Source organism: Ursus arctos, unplaced genomic scaffold (genome assembly GCF_023065955.2).
Source record: "Ursus arctos isolate Adak ecotype North America unplaced genomic scaffold, UrsArc2.0 scaffold_20, whole genome shotgun sequence".
NCBI classification, from domain to species: domain Eukaryota; kingdom Metazoa; phylum Chordata; class Mammalia; order Carnivora; family Ursidae; genus Ursus; species Ursus arctos.
In genome coordinates, this window is record NW_026622875.1 from 784,078 (window position 1) to 801,970 (window position 17,893).

Sequence of the window (17,893 nt, forward strand, 5' to 3'; positions counted from 1 at the left end):
AGATCAGTTTTAGGTTTACAGCAAAGTTGAGAGGAAGGTACAGAGAATTCACATATATCCGCTACCCCCACACATGCATAGCCTCCCCATGATCAGCATCACTTCCTAGGATGTCGCATCTGTTACTGGGGATCAGCCTGCATTGACACATCATTATCACCCCAAATCTACGGTTTAGGCTGACTCTTGGTGTTGTATGTTTTATGGATTTGGACAAATGTACAATGACAGTACTATAATAATATCATTATTACAGTTTCATGTGAAATCGTTTTACTGACATAAAGATCCTCTGTGCTCTGCCTATTCATTTCTCCCTCCAACCTCTGGCAACCACTGATTGATTAATTGATTGATTTATGTCTCCTTGGTTCTGCCTTTTCCGGAATGTCAGATAGCTGGAATCCTAAAGTATATAGACTTTTCAGATTGTTTTCTTTCACTTAGTAATATGCATTTAAATATCTTCCATGTCTTTTCATGCTTGATAGCTCATTTTGTTTTAGTGTTAAATAACATTCTATTGCCTGGATAGATCGCAATTTTTCCATGCGTCTATTGAAGAACATCTTGCTGGCTTCCAAGTTTTGGCAATTATAAACAACTATGTGCAGGGGTGCCTGGGTGGCACAGGGGTTAAGCGTCTGCCTTTGGCTCAGGGCGTGATCCTGGCGTTATGGGATCGAGCCCCACATCAGGCTCCACTGCTGTGAGCCTGCTTCTTCCTCTCCCGCTCCCCCTGCTTGTGTTCCCTCTCTTGCTGGCTGTCTCTGTCTCTGTCGAATAAAAATAAAATCTTTAAAAAAAAAAAAAAACAACTATGTGCAGGTATTTGTGTGGACATAAGTTTTCAACTCCTTTGGCTAAATACCAATGAGCACAATTGCTGGATTGCATGGTAAGAGTATGTTTAGTTTTGTAGGAAACTGCTAAACTCTCTTCTAAAGTGGCTGTACCATTTTGCATTCTCACCAGCAATGAGTGAGCATTCCTGTTGTTCACCGGCATTTAGTGTTTTCAGCATTCTGGATTTGGGCCATTTACTATGTGTATAATGGTACCTTGCTTTTTAATTTTCATTTCCCTGTTGACATAGATTGTGGAAGATCTTTAAATATGCTCATTTGGCATCTCTGTTTCTTCCTTGGTGGGGTGTCCTTCAGGTCTTTGGAATATTTCTTAATAAGGTTTTTTCCTTGTGGTTGAACATTAAGACTTCTTCTATATAGTAGATAGCCCTTTATCAGATATGTCTTCTGTAAATATTTTTTCCCAGTCTGTGGCTTATCTTCTAATTCTCTTGACACTGTCTTTCACAGGGCAGAATGTTTTAATTTTAAAGAAGTCCACCTTTTCAATTTTTTTCTTTCTTTTGTTGTGTCTTTAGTGCTTTGTTAAAAAGGTGTCATGGAGCCCTGGGTTACCTGTATTTTCTCCCACATTATCTTCTAGCAGTTTTATGATTTTGCAGTTTACATTTACGTCTATGAGACATTTTGAGTTAATTTTTGTGAAGAGGTTAAATTCCTTATCTAGATTTTTTTTTTGCAGTTTTTTCAGCACCATTTATTGAAGACACTATCTTTGCTCCATTGCATTTCCTTTGCTGCTTCTTCAAAGATCAGTTGACTGTATTTATGAGAGTCTGTCCGGGCTCTTATTCTATTTCGTTGATCTATATGTCTGTCATTTCACCAACACCACACTATCTGGAATACTGCAGCTTTATAGTAATGGTTAAAGTCAAGTAGTATCAGTTACCTAACTTCGGTTTTTCACTTCCAATGTTCTGTGGACTATTCTGGATCTTTTGCCCCTCCATACAAACTTCAGAAACAGTTTATTGATATCGATAAATATCAATGGGAAGAACATTCTGGTATTTTGATTGGGAGTGCATTGAATCTGTAGATCAAGTTGGGAAGAAGAACTGACATCTCGATGATATTGACTCTTCCCATTCATGAACATAATCTATCTGTCCATTTTTTATTTAATTCATCAGAGTTTTGTAACTTTCCTCCTAAAGATCTTATACATATTTTGTTAAATTTATGCCTAAGTATTTGTTTTGGAGCATGCTAACATAAATTGCATTGTGTTTGTAATTTCAAATTCCACTTGTTCATTGTTGGTATTAATGAAGAGATTTTAAGACTGAAAATCTCCTAGAAAGCAAGAATTCTAGCCCATTCACACATCATGGCTTTCCACTGGTCACATAGCTTCCTTGCTTCCTAACATTGCTATTTGTAGCTGATATTCATTTTAGTTTCAGACTGTCAGGAGTCTATTGAGGGGCGCTGGGTGGCTCAGTCAGTTGAGCATCTGCCTTTGGCTCAGGTCATGATCCCAGGGTCCTAGGATTGAGCCCCTCATTGCGCTCCCTGCTCAGCAGGGAGCCTGCTTCTCCCTCTCCCTCTGCCCCTCCCCCTGCTCATGCTTTCTCTCTCTCACTGTCTCTCTCTCTCTGTCTCTCAAATAAATAAATAAAACTTAAAAAAAAGAGTCTATTGAGAATACAGCTGATGGATGAAGACTAAGAGTATGTCATCTTCCAGCATGGTTTTGTACTGATTCTTACATTACTAACTGTTGTAGATTTAAATTGTGACCCTCCCAAATTCATGTCTAAGCCCTAAACCCTACTGTGACTACATTCAGAAATAGAGCCTTTAAAGACATAATTAAGGTTAAGTGAGGTCTTAAGGGTGGGCTTTAATCCAATAGGACTGGTGTCCTTATGAGAAGAGACACCAGAAATGTGTGTTTATAGAAGAAAGGCTATGTGAGTAGATGGCCATTTACAAACCAACAAAAGAGGCCTCAGGAGAGACCAAACCTGTCAGCACCCTGATCTTGGACTTCCAGCTTCCAGAACCATGAGAAAAAATAATTTTCTGTTGTTAAGGCGTCTAGTCTGTGGTGCCTTCTGTCAGCCTGAGCGGACTGATACACTAACCTGTTATTGACATCCAGTTTCTCAGTTCTGCTCTCCTAACTTATGAAACAGTGGTTCTCATCTTGCCAATTTTTTTGAATCTTTACATCACTCTTTCATTTTCTTCAGCACCATTACTCCTCTCATCACTTCCACAAGGACTATGGGATGAGGCCCATAGTAATTGTTGTTTAAGACATGATAGCCAGAAATTAGTATCAAGTTAGCAATTTACCCAAGCATTCACTGACAGAGGTCATCTACAAATAGGCCTTGAAATATTAGAAGTTCTGTCTTAGTCTTTACCACTGGGCTTAGTCTTCAGGTAAGTATTTCTCTTTATCCTAATATCCTTTTCTTTTCCTTCAATCAAAAATTTTAATTATTATCTACAAGCCTATTGCCCTAGTTATATTAATAACAGTAACACTGATTGCTTCTGGTGTATATTTCTTCAGTGTCTTCAGGATAAGCAAAATTATAAAATACACATCTTAAATTTTGTGAAGACTAAAAGTATTTAGTAGAGTAACATATAATGCAATAATCTGAATGCTACAGTATTTATGGAGTTTGAGAAACAAATTGTTTAATAATCATTTCATTACACTTGAACTCTTGGCTTTTGCCTTTTATCCAATGAGAATAATTTGAAATATTTGTTTTGAGTAATCTGTGTAATTAAACTTTGATTCCTGTAAACATTCTAATAAGTAAATACTTAGATTTGAACTAACCTGGGAAACAATGCTATATTAATAATGCCTTTTGAATCTTTAAAGAGCTAATTTAATTAAATATGAAAGGATCATTAAAATTATTCTTTTTATCCCAGTTTTTACACACATTTATATACTTTAAAAAAGAAAAATTAACAAAAATCACAACTATAATAATTAGTCAAAATAATTTTTCACATAAGATAGAGTAGAAAATCTTTTTTTTTACAAGATTTTATTTATTTATTAAAGAGAGAGAGAGAGAGCACTGAGCTGGGAGGAGAAGGAGAGGCAGGTTCCCCTCAAGCAGGGAGCCTGACGCCAGCTCGATCCCAGACCCTGGGATCATGACCTGAGATGAAAGCAGATGCTTAACCAACTGAGCCACCCCTTAGAGTAGAAAATCTTAAAAAGAAATTTCTAAAAGTGTCAGACTTATTGTGGCTTTTGATATTAAACGAAGTAGACAGTAAAGTGCCTAGAACAGTTTATGTGAAATAGTAGATTGCTAATATTTGATGGTCTGTTCATTTTTAAAAGGATGTTATTTAAATATATATATTTATATAATAATCAACAAATTATTTTCATTTAAAAGATAACCATAAATACAAATGAACAAGTATGTATCAAGTTTTATAAGACAAGTTTTACGGATGTAGACGTGTTCATTTGTACGTACAGCTATCTTTTAAATGAAAATAATTCATTGATTATATTATTTATAGACAAAATGAAGTGTTTGTGAAAATATCTAGGATACACTAAATTTTAAACAATTTTGAACTGAAAGACTGACCTTTCATTTCGTAGTTGCAAACTATCTTATGAATTTTAAAACTATGGCAAAACAAGAAGTTATTTCTATTCTCTTTTTAAAAGAATGTTTGTGATAGAGAAATAGTTAAATAGAGTAAAAACAGACCTTTTACTCACATTCTTTAAGAACAACTAGGTATTGCTGCTAGAAGGAGAAATCAACCAATCCTCAGTTTCACTGCAGCAGTTCACCAGCTCAGACGATGTGGAGAAATGCTAACTTTTTAGAAATTGTGTGTATACTTATTCATTTACTTCAGTCTTTTTTAGGAAAAAGAGTGAGTTTTCAAAGATTTTTTTTGTTACCAAAAAGTCTGTGTCAACCCTAGCTGTTATTTCAATCAATTAATAGCATTGGTAACAAAGAAAATTAAATTGGATTCTACAGTAAGCAAAAGACTAATTTCACACGTGCGCTTTGTTATAAACTAGTGTGACTTTAAATTAAATATTGGTGTGTATGATATAAACACCTGAGTAAAGCAGAATGAGCATCAGTATGTGTCTTGAAAGACAATAAATGAGATCCTTTGAAATGCCAGCTCTTTTTACTTCATCCCATGCATCCACACAGTTTTATTTGTTGTAAATTAGAACTTGTTTGATAGTCTTTCAAAAATATTTTAACTCAGTAACTCATTTCTAAAAGTAACTCAACTGATAGGTCCTAAAAATTTTTGAAGATATCTCAGTGCCATTAGAAAATAAGGTGGGTTATCTAAAGGTGAAATGTGGCATATTGTATATGCGGTATATGTCAAGTAAACCCTATTAGTTATAAGCTACACAGACATAGATTAAATAATAACAAGACACTGCAGAGTAAAACTTTAAAGTAACACTTTAACCCCCTCATGTGTAAATGCACATATCCTCTAGCAGAACTGGTAACCAGGGCTGACTCTGGCCCCCAGGGAATTCATTGTCAACTCATTTTGAAGTTACTTTTTTGCCACAACCCAGAAACAAAAAAGACAACAATGCTTTCAACAAAGTTCAAACCCATGATTAGAAAATGGAATGAGCGCCAAGACCCAATTGTTACAAATCACATAAACTTATATGACACTCAAACTATCGAAATGTACATTTCATGTTGTTTTAGTGGACATGAACTAGTGAATGACCACAGCAGAATCACCCAGGAAGTTTATAATATATACCCAAGAAATGAAGAAGAGCACAATAAGCTACCATTTTGAAGCCGACCAATCGAAAATATGATACGACAGTGAAATAGAGTTTATCACTGAGCATTCCGTGTTGACAGGTAGATTAAATAAACATGTCACAGATTGGAGCTGGCCATTGCAAAAGGAAATCTGCTGACTGAATTTGAAATTAATGTTATCAACATAAGGCTTCAGGAGAACAGGAATTTAACCAAATGACAGACGGAGAGGCCTGTGCTGATGCTGAAGCAGAAGGTGTACATTGAAATGAAGAAGGAAGTTGAACCAAGGAGGAGCCGGGAGCAACTAATGAAAAGCATGAGCACGCAGTTACTTGCCGTCCCCACTAAGCAAACAGCATTAAAACACCAGTCACTGTCCTCAAGGAAAGCATAAGGCCAACGTCACATAGTCACATATTTGAGTTCCAGGGACGATTTAAAGTTCTTGTCCAAACCTTGAACAAATTTTATATACCGGAGAAAGATACTTTAGTATTTTCATAAGTGGTATTTGTATGGTAGGTGAAAAAAAGTTCTTTCAGATATTCACTACTAGCAAGGAACAAGTATTTCAAGATCTATTATGAAAGAAGTTTTATGACTAGCCTGACTTCCTTTCCATGTCAGCCCAATTACATTTAGTAGGTAAATCACTTGACATATGGCTAAATTTTTTTTAATGCTTGGTGAAACTGAATAGCATTGTTGCAGTGTTTGATAATAACATTGTCATTTAAATTTATCATATGAATTTAATAAAGGAAATAAACATGAGGATCTATAATTATTTTATAATTAATAATTACAAGATACATAGGAAGAGCAAGAAAGGTGAATATAATTTTTAAAATATTTACAATCTATAACATTAACTGATAGTAAACATGATTGGAACAACATAAACTCTGACTACTGTCCTTATTTTAATACCAACACATTAATTTTGTATCTGTTTTAACTTTATTGGAAGCAGATAAATGCATGTACTTAATTTAGGGGCTATGCTCTAATAAAATTATGTGAAAATATTGCAAAGTTATGAAATGTGGAGTTAAAACAGTAGCCAAGTGTGTAGTTCATAACATGCTCTTTTATGATGTTGCTAATAACTATAAGATATCAAGATGACTGTTTTTTGTCTTAGTAAAACTGGTAAAGCAAATATATAACTCTGAAATCTTAACATTAGTATACATTTTTTTTAAATTGGAGTAAATAAAGATGCCTGACATTTTAATAATTGGGGATTTTTAAAAGGGCAGAATAATTTAAAATAATCCAATATGTAGCTAGCGAAGTTTTTTCTAATATAAGACTCTATATAAGTCTGCTCCTTAGGGATGATATACTTATGAGTTCATCTGAATTAGTAAAACACAGTATACTCATATTTGAAGTGTGAAAATGAAGATGTGAACAAAAAGTTTAAATAGCTTTCTTATAAAGTGATAAATTTTATACATAAAATATATGCTGCTTAGAACATTTGTATTTATTAAATTAGTTCCCATTTTTTGTTACGGTGGAAGAAATACATATTTAAAACCTAGGATTTGTGACTTTTCAGTCTTATACCTTTGGGTTATAGGATATTTCCCTTCAAAAGAAAATAATGACTATGATTCAAAAGGTGATACATGATCCAGCAGAACAAATCAGTTTTCAGAGTGATTATCTTGGTTCCTCCCACCAAATTCTATCTGCAAATGACAAAAAGCCTTTGGGAAACCATAAGCACCAACTTCTAACATAGTGTTGGCTGAGAGTTACAAAGAAATCAAGTATCAAAACAAAAGATTTAACGAAGCTGTGGAATGAATTTCCACATGGATTTTTAAAATATCCACTTTTTAAAGTTTTACTGTACATGCAAACTCTTCAAATAACAAATAACAATATAAAAAATATCATAGTTTTGATGTGGCGTTTTAGTCTCTGCTGCTAAACTCCTCACATGAAACCAGAAATAAAAGACGATCCGTTAGCTTGACTTTCAGCTTGAAAATCAGGTATGGGACATGTACATCTGCCTCCCATCCCAAACGGTCGTTCATTTAGAACTCCAGACTTTTTTAAAAATTTGATTTGATTTTTTAAGTTTTTATTTTAATTCCAGCTAGTTAACATACAGTGTTATACTAGCATCAGGTGTACAATATAGTGATTCAACACTTCCATACAATACCCAGTGCTCATCACAGGTGCACTCCTTAATCCCCATCACCTATTTCACCCATCCCCTTCTTCTCCCCTCTGGTAACCATCAGTTTGTTCTTTATAATTAAGAGTCTGTTTCTTGATCTTTTTCTCTTATTTTTCCCCTTTGTTTATTTTGATTCTTAAATTCCACGTATGTGAAATCATGCTATTTGTCTTCCTTAGACTGACTTATTTTGCTTAGCATAATGCTGTCTCGCTCCATTCATGTCCTTGCAAATGGCAAGGTTTCATTCTTTTTTATGGCTGAATAACATTCCATTGTGTATTATACCCCTTCCTTTTTATCGATTCATCAATAGATGGACACTTGGGCTGCTTCCATATTTTGGCTATTGTAAATAATGCTGCTATAAACATAGGGGTGCGTGTATCCCTTTGAATTAGTGCTCTTGTGTTCTTTGGGTAAATACCCAGTAGTGCAACTGCTGGATCATAGGGTAGTTCTATTTTTAACTTTTTGAGGAACCTCCATAGTGTTTTGCACAGTGGCTGCACCAGTTTGCATTCCCACTGACAGTACACCAGTGTTCCTTTTTCTCCCCATCCTCGCCAGTACCTGTTGTTTCTTGTTTTGTTGATTTTAGCCATTCTGACAGGTACGAGGTGATATCTCATTGTGGTTTTTATTTGCATTTCCCTGGCAATAAGTGATGTTTAGCATCTTTTCATGTGTCTATTGGCCATCTCTATATCTTCTTTGGAGAAATGTCTGTTCACGTCTTCTGCCCATTTTGAAACTGGATTATTTGTTTTTTGGGTGTTTAGTAAAACTCCACACTTTCCATGAAAATCAAATTTTTGTATAACCTGCTACCAAAAAATAAAAGCAGGAAAAATTTGAGAAGAATTTGATAAGTCAGAGGTAAGAATCCAAATTTAAGCAGTAGCTAGGAAATATAATCAGTGGAAAATGTTTATTGAGCTTCTGATAAATCCATGCTATCTCATACGAAATCTGATGAATCAAAAAGTTAAAATAAATACCTTGCTGATTGTCTAAGGTTGAATCAAGAAAAAATGGGAAAATAAATGTTTTCACACAAGCAGAAATAGTTTGCTGCTCTGGGATTAGGAAATCGTGAGTAGTAAACCTCAGAAAAAGATAAATATTCTTGATGAAATGTGATGTCAGGACAATTAATAGTACACAGGGACCTTGGGATTTTGACTCAGAATGCCAGCAGGGAATTTCAGAATACCTCTTACCAAGGAAAATTCTCTTCTGTCTGGTGAGGTATCATCATCTATTAACAATAATACCTTGGGAAAAAAACTCAAAAGTGATAGGAATAGCTGGAAATCAAGTAGCCACATCAAAAACCAACTCAGGATGTAAATTGGGAGGGAGATGTTATAGCTAGGAAGGAAAAAGGAAAAAAACTAAATTAAAAGTCATATTTAGATTTTTGATTCTATAGAGAGAAAACAAATATTTGTTTGTATTTCTCATAATCTACGGAATAGCAGCAATGTCCACAATAGCCACACTGTGGAAGGAGCCAAGATGTCCTTCAACGGGTGGGTGGATAAAGAAGATGTGGTTCATATATACAATGGAATATAACTCAGCCATCAGAAAGGATGAACACCCACCATTTGCATCAGCATGGATGGAACTGGAGGGGATTATGCTAAGTGAAGTAAGTCAGTCAGAGAAACGCAATTATCATATGGTTTCACTCATATGTGGAATGTTAGAAACAGCGCAGAGGATCATAGGGGAAGGGAGGCAAAACCGAATGGGAAGAAATCAGAGAGGGAGCCAAACCATGAGAGACTCTGGACTCCGGGAAACAAACTGAGGGTTACAGAAGGGAGGGGAGTGAAGGGATGAGGTAACTGGGTGATGGGCATTAAGGAGGGCATGTGATGTGATGAGCACTGGGTGTTATACGCAACTAACGAATCATTGAACACTACATCAAAAACCAGTGATGTACTATATGTTGGCTAACTGAACTTAATTTTAAAAATCTACAGAATAAATAGGTCTTTATTTTGTTCCACATTTGAGATTGGTGATAATACCAACAAATTATACTGATTAGCAGAATTTAATATATATCAAATTACCTAGTGGTTTCTAGAGGGCAGGTTTTTAGGAAACTGAGTTCCTTTCTTGATTCTGTTATTTGATGATATATCAGAGTTAAGAAAGCCAGATGAGATAGTTGGTATGTAAACTGTCTGAGAAGTTGAAAGTATTGTGCCAAACAAGTGTTTTTATTTAAATGATTTGGGTTGTTACCTGTCCATGAGTCCCTGTGACTTTGCCAGTGACCCCTTAGTTTCACAGAGCAAAGCTCTGGAGTCTCATGCTGACATGCCTGGAAGTCAGCGTTATGCTCAGGGTGCTTGCCATTGAGCAGGACGGTTTACGACTGAAGGAGAGAAGAACAGTGATGAAGTAAGCACTTCTTCAAGCATATTTTACTACTGCACTGCTGTTCAGAATATTTCCTACTGCTTCACATTCATCCCTTGGGCTGCAGCTAAAAAAGAAGAAAATCAGCTTTATTTAAGTATAATGTTTTCTATCAGTGGTGGGTTTTGGATTGCTTTCTTACATAACCATCAACGAGAAACTTGTGTTTAAAATAAAGTATTGTTTCATGCCAAGACATAATTTCTCTTCCAAATCGAAGTTGTAATTCAGAGCTCTGGCCAAAAGCAACTGTATTTTGCAAAGTTCCAAAAGTTAACAAAGTAAAGCTAAGTGATAAAAATCATTAGTGATGATGTTTTCAGTTGCGCTTTTTAGTGACTTTAGCAGATGCAATATTGGCTGCTGCTTTTCACAGTAAATTAGATATGCAATTACTAGAAGCAAGAAATAGATTTACATTATGTAAAAATGGTGTGCGTAAGATTAATTATGAGCAGAGAACTAAAATGTGCCAATATTGAAATAACTTCACCATGGGGACATTCTTATCCAAATGATTAAATTAGCCTTTTGGCCAGATGATAACTACTTCCCAGTCATCAAATTAGTAAAGCGCAGGAATCAAGAGTCAAGACTGATACCAGGCTTTTATACCTTACAGGGTATCATTTGATTTTATCCAGTATGAATTCCTCCTTTACCACTTTTGACATAAATGTTCACATGAAATGCTGATAAGGCAAACAAGAAAGTTTATCCACTTTCCGATGACCTGGCTTCACAGTTTTGCTAACAGTTGTGGTTTACATCAGTTCTATTTGGCCCAACTTAGATGAAGTACATATATTATTTTTTAAAAAATTCTACCTTGTGTATATTCTCATTTTTATATCTTATGAAAACTATGTTTTACATGGGAACCTGGAGACATTCTGAAGTACATTATGGTCTCTATCACAACTAGCCATAGATCACTGGGTGTAAGTCTCCGCGGGCTTCAGCCATGTGTGCACTGTTCAGTGTGTTACCTTCAGCAGTCACGGCACCTAACAAATTTGCCTATGAGTTATTAAATCACTTAAAAATATTATACTCATTAAATAGGAAATATATTGTTATAAAATAGATGACTCCTTTGCTCTAACAGAGTTTGCATGCCATCAAGAAAACTTACTTTTATACATTCTCACACTAATATTTACTCTTACCTGTGCTATATTGATTTTTTTTGTCATTGAAGTATGATTTATACACAATGTTACATTAGTTGTAGGTATACAACATAGTGAATTGACATGTGCTATATTAATTTTTATTTTAATAAAAGTTCTAAAATTTTATACTGAGAATATTCAAAATTATTAAAATTTAAAGTATAACTATTATTTAATCATTCAAACAGTAGATCTTTTTCTGTTTGTGTATTAATTAAATATTATTGAGTGTCTACCATAAAGCATCTACTAGAAAGTTTCTTTTAGGGGTGCCTGGGTGGCTCATTTGGTTAAGTGACTGACTCTTGGTTTAGCTCAGGTCGTGATCTCAGGGTCATGAGATCGAGCCCTGCATTGGGCTCCATGCTTAACTCGGTGTCTGCTAGGGACTCTCTCTCCCTCTTCTTCTGCTCCTACCCCCGGCCGGCTCTCTTGCTATCTCTTTCCCTCTACAATAAATAAATCTAGAAAGGTAGGAAGGGAGGAAGGAGGGAAGCTTCTTCTAGGTTCTGGGATATACCAGCAAATAAAACAGATAAAACATCTGAAATTCACATTATGGAGACAGGAAATGAATAAGGAAATCAGTAGACCATAAAGTACTGGAGACAGCAGTAAGAACTATGAGAAGAAAGCAAAGGAGGGAGAAGAAAACGAGTGATGGGGAAGAAGGATGCATTTTGCAATTTAAAGTAGTCAGGAAAGGCCATGTTTTAGCATTTGAGCAAGGACCTACAAGAAGTGAGACAATGGACCATAGTGATATCTGGGGAAATAATGTTTCAGAAAGTAGCAATCACAACTTAAAAGTCCTGAGGTAGGGGCGCCTGAGTGGCGCAGTCATTAAGCGTCTGCCTTCGGCTCAGGGTGTGATCCCGGCGTTCTGGGATCGAGTCCCACATCAGGCTCCTCCGCTGGGAGCCTGCTTCTTCCTCTCCCACTCCCCCTGCTTGTGTTCCCTCTCTCGCTGGCTGTCTCTCTGTCAAATAAATAAATAAAAACTTAAAAAAAAAAAAAAGTCCCGAGGTAGGAGCATTCCTGGCATGGTCCAGGTGAGAAAGAGGATGATGTGACTATATATTTGTAAATGAGGTAGAGAATAGTAAGAGATGGGAGGAAGTAGGGAAGAAATGCACTGAGGATAATGGGGATGGCTGTCATGGAGGACGATTTTTAAAATCATTGGAATGACTTCAGAGTAGAAAGACACGTAGAGCCATTAAGCACTCTGAGCACAGAAGTGACATAATCTGAATTTAGTTATTTTTTAAGTTGAATATATTTGTGTATATATATATGTGTGTGTGCATATATATATATATTTATATATACATATATATTCAATTATCACACAAACAGATTTTTTTTCTTTTGGTGTAGAGGTTTATGAATTTTAAAGTTATAGATTTATATAGCACCTACCATAGCACTTCAGATGTTTAATGGATCATTCTGGCTACTTTTTTAGGAATAAAATACAGGGCACCAAAACAAGAAGCATTAGAGAAGCCATGAGGAGCCCATAACAATGATCCAGGCGGAAGATGACAGTGACTTGGGTTAGAGTAGCAGCCGTGGAGATACAGTACTGGTCAGATCCAGATATTTCGAAGACAGCTCCAATTGCCTGGATGACAAATGTGACAGAGAAAAATCGCTTGTGATAGCAAGAGCTTTAACATAAGCAGATTAAAAAAAGTTATTTAAAAAGATTGGTAACGAATTATTTAAAAAGATTGGTAAAGTTAAATGAAATCAGGACAGCCAGGTGAAGGGAGTTAACTTTGCCAAATGTGATGATGCGTGAAATATTGACATTTTTTAAAATTTTTATTTATTTGAGAGAGAGCACACGAGCAGTGGGAAAGGGCAGGGGGAGAGGGAAAAGCCGACTCCCCACTGAGCAGGGTGCCAGAGGTGGGGCTGGATCCTAGGACCCTGGGATCACCACCTGAGCTGAAGGCAGGCTCTTAACTAACTGAGCCACCCAGGCACCCCCAAATAGTGACATTTGTGCTGGGGCTTTACTAGGAAAAGCCACACAGAAATTGGTTTAAGAATGAGAGGAGAGAAATTCAAAGCTGGATTCTAAACTCTTTCAAGCAATTTTGTTATAAAGAGGAGCAGAGAAATAATTCATAAACTAGAGGGAAATATGGGTGAAAATAATTTTTATTGATTTTTTTGTTGCTGATGTCACCAAGAAATGATTTTATTCCCATCAATATCTTGAAGGGAATGTCTAAAGATAAGGTTGTGAGCATAACTCATTGTAAATCCACAGAATGCAGTGAGAGAGAGTGTTAGGAATTAGGGGCAGAAATGGAGATTTAAGGGGCTGACTTAGAGGTTAGAGGTTGGGGAAGGGGAGGATGACCAGGCAGTCCTGGTGAAAATTTTCATTTTTAGACTCTTCCCGTATAGCATAATCAAATCCTCAAATACAAATATCTCTTTCTTAGTTTTTGTCCTACTTGTTTGCCCAAATACAGGAGTATGATGTAATATTACTGCTGTCATTTTTTTGGTATGCAGCTGAGTTGACTTACAGGCACAATGGAAGTGCTCCAGAACTAGTGATTTTACAAAAGTAAAAACTACCTTAGGGCAAGTTTTTCGACCAGTGGCTTATGAAGTTTATATTTTGTATTTATTCTTTTCAGCATCTAGCATGTTTTAAATTTATTATTTGTGCTTCTCATTCTAGCAGCAGGCAGTTGGAATTGACAGGGAAATATGGGCATGGGATCTAGAATAATTGGCAGGGCGAGGTGAAATCTAGGTGTCTCAATACAAGATACAGACATGGCATATATACTTAGAGACAAGTCTAGAGATGGGAATTGCTAAAATAAATCTACAGATAGGTCATTCCAAAGGGTAAAGGAGTCTGACCTCAACAGCCCAAATGTCCACAAAATACTCCATTTGTTGTAAAAGATAGGGGTGATCTTTCAGGAACTAGAGGACAGGTGCAGTCAAACCAAGAGAAACTGGATATTAAGCAAAATTAGAATGTGTGAACGATAAACGCTTCCATAATGCATCGCTGAAGAGCAGTGGGACTTCTTAAGCATTACCGCATTTTATCCAAAATTTTCTGTGGTCTATGTTTCCAAATTATTAGCTCCTTTTTTTCCAGACATATTTTCATATGCAAATCTCCTCTGCTTTCTAGGTTTTTTGTTTTTGTTTTTGTTTTTAAGTGGACTCTACGTGGGGACTTGACTCACAACCATGAGATCAAGCCCTGAACTGAGATCAAGAGTAGGATGCTTAACCAACTGAGCCCCCCAGGGACCCCTTCTAGATTTGTATTGTTTACATTCACATGGAAACCAATTTTTTAATCTCTAAATTAAATATTATACCAATTACTATGACAGCTAGATTTTTTTTATTAATTTGAAACTGAAGATTCCCTATAATACTAAACATTTAAGATCAGGCGACAGAATCTGGGGGAAAAAGGGAGATAGAATTCATCCTCCTGTACTTCAAATCATATTATAAACCTAGAATAGTAAGATAGTAGTTCAGTGTATTTGGACAAATAACTAGAGCAGAAAAAAAAATCTAGAAATGTATTTCAGTATATATTAGAGGTAATGTTAAAAGTGACATTTCAATGAGAGGAAGATAATTAGTTATTTGGAGATAAGATAAAGCTGGTTTCTAGCTCAGTCCTACACTGCAGTGTATTCTAGGGGGAACAAAATTTTAACATAAATATGTGACTTTAAATATATAAAAGAAAATATGGGTAAATATTTCCTTATGTGGGGAAGAAAATGTCTTTATAAGCATAAGAAAGAAAAAGTGATCAACTTTACTACATAAAATTTGAAACCTTTTTATGGTGAAAAAAAGTAGTACAGGTAAAAATAAAACCAGTCGGGGTGCCTGAGTGGCTCGGTTGGCTAAGTGTCTGCCTTCAGCTCAAGTCATGATCTCAGGGTCCTGGGATCAGCCCCGCATTGGGCTCTGTGCTCAGCGGGGAGCCTGCTTCACCCTCTGTTGCTCCCCCTGCTTGTGGTTTCTCTCTCTCTCTCTCTCTCTCTCTCTCAAATAAATAAATAAAATCTTTAAAAAAATAAAAAATAAATAAAACCTACCAAAAAGAAATTCTGAAATTTATTTGCAGCTCATATGACAAAGAATAAACATGTGTAAAAAATCATATCAATAAGATAGATTTCAACAATTTCATAGAATGATAGCCAAAGAATATCTAAATAAATCAGTGCCTCTGCTAGCTGTTGTGATAGCTTGCTGTGAATTAGAACAAAGTGCCCCTTCATTCAGCAGCAAAAGCCTCATCACAGTGCGTAGCTTGGGAAGCTGTGGCTGGATTTCAACTCCAAGTCATCCCCTCAGCTGGGCATCACAGAGTGGTCGATAAACATGTTGGTCTTAAAGAGGAAGCTCAACATCTTCCATAATTTAAAAAAATACAATATTTTTCACAATATTGGCAAGACCAAGAGGCTTGGTAATACTAGCATTGATGAGGTTGTGGGGAAATAGACATTTTTAACTAGTAAGTGGTAGAATAAATTCGTTCAAGTGAAGGAAATTTTGGTAATATCAAAATTAAGAAAAAATGCATTATTTGATTGACCCATTTGATTTTCTATACACTCTATAAACGAAGCGTTGTATGAATTGAAATACAATGAAGTTTATTGTAGGATTGTTTTTAAAAGCAAAAATTAAGACAAACTACATGATTGGGGACAAGTTAAATTATTTCACATCTGTTTATGAGTTCTAATGACAGTAAACATAGATACTGATATAGATATATAGATGCATGTATTGTTCAGAGGAGTTCTATTGATAAGAAATATATATACAAATACAGATGTGTATATAATTTGCATGAAATTAAATATTCTTAAAAGTTTTAGAAATTCAAATTGTATTTTAAATTGTTAAATAAAAATAAAAATACACCAAATTTGTATAATATAATTTCATTGTACACTTAAAAATATCTCTATTTACCTTACAAAAGAAAACAATAAGATTACTATAGAAAGAAGTAATTAAAAATCTACCATGGAGGGAAGGTATTTTATAGTGTTAACTTTGATTTGGGCGAAGCAGTATTTTAATTATCTAGTCTACTTGCAAAATCGTGGTATTTTTTTAAAAGATTTATTTATTTCAGAGAGAGAGAACATGAGTGAGTGTGGCAGGCAGAGGGAGAGGGGCAGAGAGATGGGAGGAAGCAGACTCCCTGCTGAGCAGGGAACCCAACACAGAGCTCGATCTCATCACCCTCACTTCATGACCTGAGCCGAAATTAAGAGTCGGATGCTGAACTGACTGAGCCACCAGGCACCCCAGTCATATTGTATTACATGACTACTTAGCATATTTCTTTCAGTTTTATGTGCAAGATCCCCCAAAATTAACCCAGTAACATTATAACATTTCAGAGTTGTAAAACACTTCCTTTTATAAATGCATTTTAAAATTGGTTCTTATTTGTAGAAAAATATCGTGATTCTACATACATTTTCATATCATAGCTGTATTACATATTTCACAATCCAGTATATCTGTCAACAGCATAAAGACTTTGTTTCCAAGTTCTCATCTCTCGCATGGATCCCTACCTCATCAAACCTACCTCCTTTTTTTTAGTCTTAGTCTTATGATATTTTCCAAATAGCCTCTGGATTTTCCTAAAATGTAAATCTCATCATATTACCCTTTATTAAAACACCTTTCCTGGTTCCTGATAGCCCTCAATCAAGTCTAACAGTCCCAGTGGAATGCACCGGGCTTCTGTGATCAGGCCCTGGCTTACATCTCCAATCTCACCTTTTCTCCTTTTTAAAATCATAAGAACCTTCTATGATCAATGCATTCACTTCCAGGGCTTAGTCAGCACTATTCCCTCAGCCTGAGAACTGTTTTATCCTCTCTGCCTGCACTGTCATCCCGTCTACATTGCATAGCTAACGGTGACCTATCTTTTTAGATTCACTTTTATGTCACTTCTCAGAGAGCCCTTTACAGACCCAAACCTACTAGTCTGGGTAAAATGTTTCCTTACGTTGAGGAGTTTCATGTGCATGCACTCACTAGCATGTATGATAACTGACTATTTACCGTCTTTCTCCTCCACTCAGAATACAAGCTCTTGGGAGCAGGAACTCTCATTCATCTTGTATTTCCAGAAACTTGCCTCATGCATGACCAATAGCATGTGCAAAATAAACATGTTAAATGATTTACTTATTCCTTGCGTAACTTTTGACATTCTTGCACAATAGCTCAAAGGAGACACATTAAAAAAAGAAATAAGCAGTAGAGCAGTATTTTCCAAAGTGAACTTAGAGAACTCCACAAGAGAGCTCTTTTGGCTAATAATGTTGGCCGCCTTCTTCAAGTTCTAAATGCATCTTA